This window comes from Malaya genurostris, chromosome 3 (assembly GCF_030247185.1).
Source record: "Malaya genurostris strain Urasoe2022 chromosome 3, Malgen_1.1, whole genome shotgun sequence".
Lineage (NCBI taxonomy): Eukaryota > Metazoa > Arthropoda > Insecta > Diptera > Culicidae > Malaya > Malaya genurostris.
In genome coordinates, this window is record NC_080572.1 from 22,288,378 (window position 1) to 22,296,677 (window position 8,300).

At 33.7% G+C, this 8,300-nt stretch overlaps 1 long non-coding RNA gene across 1 annotated transcript; it reads right to left on the reverse strand.

Moving 5' to 3' along the window:
- Positions 1 to 4,591: 4,591 nt before the first annotated feature.
- Positions 4,592 to 5,452, reverse strand: LOC131439173 (uncharacterized). The gene is made up of 4 exons (XR_009231070.1): positions 5,334 to 5,452; positions 5,116 to 5,282; positions 4,838 to 5,048; positions 4,592 to 4,733 (listed from the first exon to the last, which is right to left on the reverse strand). It is a non-coding gene; the product is annotated as an uncharacterized LOC131439173 (long non-coding RNA).
- Between the last annotated feature and the right edge of the window lie 2,848 nt (positions 5,453 to 8,300).

An 8,300-nucleotide genomic window follows, 5' to 3' on the forward strand; every position in this document is an offset into this window, starting at 1 on the left:
GATTTGGTTATTACCATGAAGACATTATTTGCTTCCGCAATTCTGAGATTTTTGTGTAGGGAAAATTCTAAACCTACTTGTATTGTGTAATGGGGAAAAGGAACTTATATACTAACTTACTAACTAATACAGAGAGCGAATCGATTCAATTGAAGATTGCATCGATTTTTGTCGGAATTTGCTTATAATATTATGTGACATTACATCTAATGGTTCTATATTTGTGAGTCTGTGTAACTCATTTGTACTAAACCAGGGAGGACGCTTCAGAATCATTTTCAGAATTTTATTCTGAATCCTTTGAAGCGTTTTCTTCCTGGTGGAACAACAGCTTGACCAAATTGGTACCGCATAAAGCATGGCTGGTCTGAAAATTTGTTTATAAATTAACAATTTGTTTTTTAGACAGAGCTTAGAATTTCTGTTTATAAGAGGATATAAACATTTAATATATTTATTACACTTTGCCTGGATTCCTTCAATGTGATCCTTGAAAGTGAGTTTTTTGTCATACGTTAAACCTAAGTATTTAGCTTGATCAGACCATGTCAATTCCAAGCCATTCAATTTGAGAATGTGATTATTGTTTGGTTTAAGAAAAGAAGCTCTTGGCTTGTGAGGAAAGATAATTAATTGCGTTTTTGCTGCATTTGGTTTAATTTTCCATTTTGACAGATAATCACTGAAAATATTTAAACTTCTTTGTAGGCGACTGCAGATCACTCTTAGATTTCTACCTGTGGCTAACAGACTTGTGTCGTCACAGAATAGCGATTTCTGACAACCAACGGGTAGATTTGGAAGATCAGAAGTGAAAATATTATACAAGATTGGAGCTACACTCGAACCCTGCGGAACACCGGCTCGTACGGGTAGCAATTCAGATTTACAATTCTGATAGCTAACCTGAAGAGTACGATCAGTTAAATAATTTTGAATCATTTTGATCAAATAAATAGGAAACTGGAAATCAGACATTTTTGCTATTAAACCTTTGTGCCAAACACTGTCGAATGCTTTTTCTATGTCTAGAAGAGCAACTCCAGTGGATAACCCAGAAGAATTATTTGATTTTATCATGTTCGTTACTCTGACAAGTTGATGAGTAGTTGAATGTTCATGACGAAATCCAAACTGCTCTGGTAAAAAAATTGAATTCTCATTTATATGAGTCATCATTCTTAACAAGATAATTTTTTCAAAAAGTTTACTGATAGAAGAAAGTAAGCTAATTGGGCGATAACTTGATGTTTCTGCTGGGTTTTTATCAGGTTTTAGGATAGGAATTACTTTAGCGTTTTTCCATCTTTTTGGGAAGTAAGCTAATGAAAAACACTTGTTGAAAATTTTAACCAGGAGTCTCAAGGCAACATCGGGAAGATTTTTAATAAGAATATTAAAAATTCCATCATTACCAGGAGCCTTCATGTTTTTAAGTTTTCTAATAATTGATTTAATTTCATCAAAATTCGTCTCAATAATGTCATCGTGTGATAACACTTGGGTTGAAATATGATCATATTTCAGTGAGACTTCATTTTCAATAGGACTCACAACGTTCAAATTAAAATTGTGGACACTCTCGAACTGCTGAGCAAGTTTTTGAGCTTTTTCGCCATTTGTAAGAAGTATTTGATTTCCTTCCTTGAGAGCAGGAATAGGTTTCTGAGGTTTCTTAAGAACCTTAGAAAGTTTCCAGAAAGGTTTAGAATATGGTTTAATTTGTTCAACTTCTTTAGCGAAATTTTCATTTCGCAAAAGAGTAAATCTATGTTTAATTTCTTTTTGTAAATCCTTAACTATGTTTTTCATAGCAGGATCACGAGAACGTTGATATTGTCGTCGACGAACATTCTTCAACCGAATGAGCACTTGAAGATTGTCATCGATGATAGGAGAATTTAATTTAGTTTGAGCTTTGGGAACTGAAAGATTTCTAGCTTCGATAATATAATGATTCAAATTATCAATTGCTGTGTCGATATCCGCAGAATTTTCTAAAATAGTTTCATGATCCACATGATTTTCAATGTGAGATCTGTAATCCAACCAATTTGCTCTATGATAGTTGAAAATAGAACTAATTGGATTAATTATAGCTTCGTTGGAAAGTCTGAATGTTACAGGAAGATGATCTGAGTCAAAATCAGCATGAGTAATCGGTTCACTACAAATGTGACTTTGATCTGTTAGAACCAGATCAATTGTAGACGGGTTTTTCACGGAAGAGAAACAAGTAGGATTACTGGGATGAAGAACTGTAAAGTAACCAGCTGAGAGTTGATTATGAAGTATTTTACCATTACTGTTATTTTGCCTACAATTCCACTGGACATGCTTAGCATTTAAGTCCCCTATTACGAAAAATTTCGATCGATATCTTGTAAGTTTTTGCAAATCGCCTTTAAAGAAATTTAATTGTTCGCCGGTGCATTGGAATGGCAAATATGCTCCAGCGATGAAATAAATTCCATGAATGGTTTCAACTTCGATTCCCAAGCTTTCAATAACTTTAGTATTGAAAGAAGGTAAAATTCGATGTTTAATTTGCCGTTGGACAAAAATGGCAACTCCACCACCAATTCCAGTAAACCTGTCAAATCGATGAACCACATAATGTGGATTACTTTTCAATTTTACATTTGGTTTAAGAAAAGTTTCTGTCACAATGGCAATATGAATTTTGTGAACTTTGAGAAAATTATAAAATTCATCTTCACTCGATTTCAAAGATCGAGCATTCCAATTTAAAATATTCAAATAATTATTTAACATCACTGTTAAATTTTAAATTCATTATAATATTATTTGCAAATTTCCATCCGATTTGAAATGCTTCAAAAAGTGATGAAGTCGAATTCATTTGGATGATCATTTGAAAAAGTTGATCTTGTAGGTAGATCATTTTATTTTCAGTTATATCGCCTAAATCGACTTCATTTAAAGAAGCGAATGGCATTGAAGGAATATTTGTAGGTAGACTGCCATTAGAAGAAGATGATTTGGCCGGTCTACCTATTAATAAATTGTTTTCGTTAGAAGAAGAACTGCAAGGCGGTCCTGTGTTTTGATTATTTACATTAGAAGAAATAGGAGATAGATTTCTACCTAATATACCAGCATAACTGACATTAGAAGAAGATGATGACGAGGTCGATCTACCTGTCAATAAATTGTTTTCGTTAGAAGACGAATTGGCAGGTGCCTTAGAAGAATTTTCAGGTATGTTCTGTAAATTTAAGGTCGTTGATTTGACTTGTTGTCTAAGCGAACGAGCGTTTAAAATTTTTTCCCTGACAGGACATTTCAAATAATTGGATTTATGATTTCCATTGCAATTTGAACATGAAAATTTATCAGTGGTTTCATTCATTGGACAAGCGTCTTTCGAATGCGATTTACCACAATTCAAACACCGTATATCCATATGACAATTTTTGGTTCCATGACCGAAGCCTTGGCAACGACGACATTGCGTTAAGTTTGCAATACGATTATGCCGTTTATAATGTTCCCAATGAATTTTAATGTGGGAAATGAAACGTACTTTTTCTAAAGTTTTCAAATTGTTTACATCACTTCGATTGAAGTGTATTAGGTAAAGTTCATGGGAAATTCCAGAGCGTGGTTTAGAAGTACCATTCGCTCTTTTTTTCATAAGTATTACTTGGGAAGGGGCAAAACCAAGCAATTCTTTTAGTTCATTTTTAATTTCATCAATACTTTGATCATTTGATAATCCTTTCAAGACAGCCTTGAAGGGTCTGTCTGATTTTATATCATATGAATAAAATTTATGAAGTTTTTCGGACAAATATCGAATAAGACTTTCGTAATCTTCCAATCCATCCACCAAGACTCGACATTCTCCTCTTCGTCCGATTTGAAATGAGACTTTTACTTCCGGGAGAAAAGTAGAAAGCTCAGTACGGAATGCTTTGAAGTCGGAAATCATCACCGTCACTGGTGGCATAGATTGATGTTTCTTCCCAGAACGACAAGCGTCCATTTTGGGAATTTTTGAAGAATTTTCTTCTATGTCGCTACAATCGGATTCAGGAAGAATCTCGTAAATATTGTTAGACGGCATAGGATCAACGGAAGGGAAATCCGTCCGTTGTCTTTTATTTTTACATTCAGATTCTATAAGATCGTGAATGTTATTAGAAAAATGTTGAATAACGGATTGTGATTTATTCCGTATTGAATTATTTTTAGCCTTAGGCTTGTTGCCTTTCCGGTTGGACGCAGGCATTTTTGAAATTTTAAATTAAATTAACTAGGCTAAATTAGTCTTCGATTAGACTCCTAGCTAGCCTTAGAAAAGGCTGATTAATTTCTTAGTCACTCTAATATCACTCTTTGTATCACTTAGTCACTCTAATATCACTCTTTGTATCACTTAGTCACTTAGTTAGTGATTCAGGTAGCCTTGAAAAAGACTGAAGCCTTGAATCAATGAAACTCTAGGTAGCCAGAAAAAAAATTCCAGGAGCCAAGAGCTATACGCGTGCGGTGCGAACGACTGTTCAACACCGACTGTTTTGTGTTCAATAGTTTTTCCTTTGACACCATTTACAGGAACACCACGTTTCATGCACAAATCCATCGCTCTGACTGTATCTGGGTGGTTTCTATTATATGCATCCATATATTTGTAACGTATCTGGTTGCTTTCTGTTAAATATCCATGAATATCCGTGTGGATGAAGTAAATCATTTTTGTAGCAATGCTGAAACGAGATCGAAATTTCACTTAAGTATGATTAAGTGTTAAGTTGAAATGTGATTGAAGAGAGATCAAAAACATACAGGTTGATATTTGTTAAAATATTACCTCTTCTTCTTCGCGGTTTGGGCATTCCGGTGCAGGTTCAGTTAGATTCATCTTCCGAATATTTTCCCCAGATTCATTTCGCAAACTCGAAACTGTTCTCAGCATCACTGAAAGCAACCGAATTATAATTGTTTGTACAAGTGGCATCATCTGACGTTTGATCTTTGCATAACTCTTCGCTTAATAATTCTGAAGATTACGATGATATATCCTAAAATGAGTTTTTAAACTTCAATAACTACAAATAAATATATGACTTCAAAACAAAATAAAAGTACCTGCTGATCAGAGACGACTGAAATTGGAGATAAATGGGATTTCGCGTACACATCATGATTTTTTTTATCTTCGATAACCCATATTGTGCATTGATTCCGTTTGTGCACTGAGGGATCGAAGATTCAGGGGATTGTATAGTTTTGTCAATTTGTGTCGGTTTTGATAACTAAAATTTATATTTTATAAATAATACACTAGGAATTAGTACAATTCTTACCATTCGATATCACCGAGCCTATGGCAAGTTTTTGTTGCCGCAAAATAGCGTATCCAGTCGTGAGTTTCGGGATTTTCTCATATTCTCGGTTTAGTTTATTCGAAGATTTTTTGCGTTTGCCAAAAACAATTTGTAGTCAGAGATGCCAGGTAAATTTTGTCAATATTTGCGGGCGGCGTGCAAAAATAAGTCTGAAATGTTTATCTAGCATGGTTCTCAAAATTGGGCTACAAAAAAAGATCGCAGCAATTTGAAAAGTCCGTAAATTTTGACGATTGTGTGTAAAAAATCTGTCAAAAGTCTGCAGACGAAAAAATGTTTAAAAACTCGACTAAAAAATTTGCATATTAACAAAAAAATCTAAAAATCTGGCATCTCTGTTTGTAGCAGATTATCTGTGTTACACGATTAACAGAAAGAGTACAAAATTTAGTAAAATCGCGTTGTGCACGGCCTTGTTGTTACGTTACGTTCCCAAAATTTCATATCGAAAATTGTTTTCTGTCTAATTTTAACCATAATTAAACAGGGCGGCGATCAAAAGTCGAGTTATGCAAAATTCCATATCCTTTTACTCACTCGCTCACTCGGTTTTTAATTCAATCATAAATTTAATTATTATTGGACATTACATATAAATATGTGTTTTAATTTGATCGTGTAAATTGAAGTGAAGAAAAAATATAAAAATTTCTGTTGTAACGCGTGGAATTTTCCGGTGATTATTTTTGAGATAAACTAAAATATGTCTTCGAAACGCAAAACTGGTTAACATGATTCTTTTTTATATTAACAACCCGTTCGTAGTTTATATATTTTTAGTTCGAGTAAGACGCGTGGATAAAAAGGCAAAACAACGCGCATGTAATGATGGTCCAGAAAGCGTTCGAAAGCAAGCTAAGCTCCGTAATCAAAATTACGTTACTGAAATGGTAAGTTTTTAATAAATTGTTTCCAATCCAATGATTGAAGGCGAATCAAAATGTAAATTTTAGCTTGGAACGATAATGACCGGAAGTAAATGGAGATTTATTCTCCACAAGTGGTCTTACCTTCGTGCCAGTAACTATGACCAGAAGTTTGGCAGATATTAACAGTGAGAACTCTATTGATCCACTAGATTTAAGCCAAAAAGGAGATTTGAGTCAATCATTTAAGGAAGACAGAAAACATTCATATAATTCTCATGCGAATAAAAATTCTGCGGATGACACTGAAATCGATGGCCATGTTATGAATAGATTGGCAATCACAACATCTGCGGAACTGCATGCAATTGAATCGAATAAATTTGATGTTTCGGATGATTTTGCAGAAAGTAGTCAGCTTTCATCTAGTTTAACTAGATATTCAAATTCAGCAAAAAAGTTCAGGAGTTTGGTCACACCGGTTAAAACTGGTGTAAATAACAATGCTTTAGAAGGATGCTCTCTATCAAAAAGACGTGAAAATTCAAAGCACGACCCTTTACCAGTTAATTTTGATATAGACTCTTTATCAACAGTATCCGACAAGTATTATTCTCAAAAAAACAGCTGAAGATGTGAGATCTAATGCACAATGCATTGTCGCATCGCATTCAAAGTCTGCGGAAGTAATCGATAAATCCCATGTATCTGACGAAAATTCCTGTAAGTTCAATGATTCTGTCAGTCAGAGGGTACAAGAAGACTCATATCGCATCAAATACTATGATTTACTGGATAAGTATAACAAAAAATTGAAACATTCAAAGCTCTAAACAAAAAATATGAAAAACAGAAACATCACATCGCTGAGATGAAAGATCTGGTTGTATTTGCTAATTCTGAAACTAAAAAAGCTCAATCAGACCCACAGGCTAAATTGGTAAATATAATTTGTGTACTATTTCCTGTTTCTTCACACATTGTTTATTTATAGACATTCACAACCGATCCTGAAATTGATATAACTGTTCAACAAATTGAAGAAATCAATATAGCTTCCAAAACTGACGTTGTGTTTGGACAGAATATGGCACTTTTCTTTTATGGAAAGGCGAAGGCGTGTCGCCTCACGAGTTGGAGTTAATAACTTTGCACAAATATCTACATTGGCTCATCCAACACGTATTAATAAGGGCATCGCAGAAAAAATCGCAAATTTAAATAAAGCGGCAAAATATGCAGCAGCTCGCAATTTTACCGGTGATGTGAATTCTTTAACAGAACATTTAACGAAGTAATTTGCTAATGTAAAATCGCTTTCACACATGTCAATTGTCGTGTGTCTCGTTTTTTGTGATAATGAATTTGGTTGAATATAATATGTCGAAAAATTTAACTTGTTTGTTTTTTTATATCACGATTCATAATCAATTGAAAATTGAAATAAAAGCTGTTAAACAATGGAACAACCATTAAATCGATTGTAAAATTAATATGCTTTTCACAATTCTGAACAATGCAATTACCATACATTCTAATAACTGGATTTATATTATTTTTTTTATTCTCTACTGTTTGAAAACTGTGAATTTTATTGTATTGCGAAAAAACAAGTACGGAAAAATTCAAGATATTCTATTGTTACGATACTTAACAACCTATACATTCTACTGCGAAAAGTCTTTCCACAATTGATTTAATAGTTTATAACAATATATTGAACAATATTCCTGCTGTTATTTTTACAATAATTGCTATGGTCATTGTAATGTTTCAAATGGTTCTTTAACAATAAAACACATTGTTTTTCTATAATATTTTTTATTCGGGAACACTTGAATTTAATATGTTAAAAATAAAAAACCTGGCATCCCTGCTGATATGCAGGATGGGCAGGATCTAAGACAAGACCTGACATCTGGGGGGGCTGATTTTGTTCCAAAATGGACCAGTTTCTGATTGGCTGATTTTGATGTTGCCACCTGCACATTGTGAAAGGAAAAAACTTTTGCAGGGTACGCGAGCAATGATGCCAAGTATAAAGAAAATCAGAAAACAA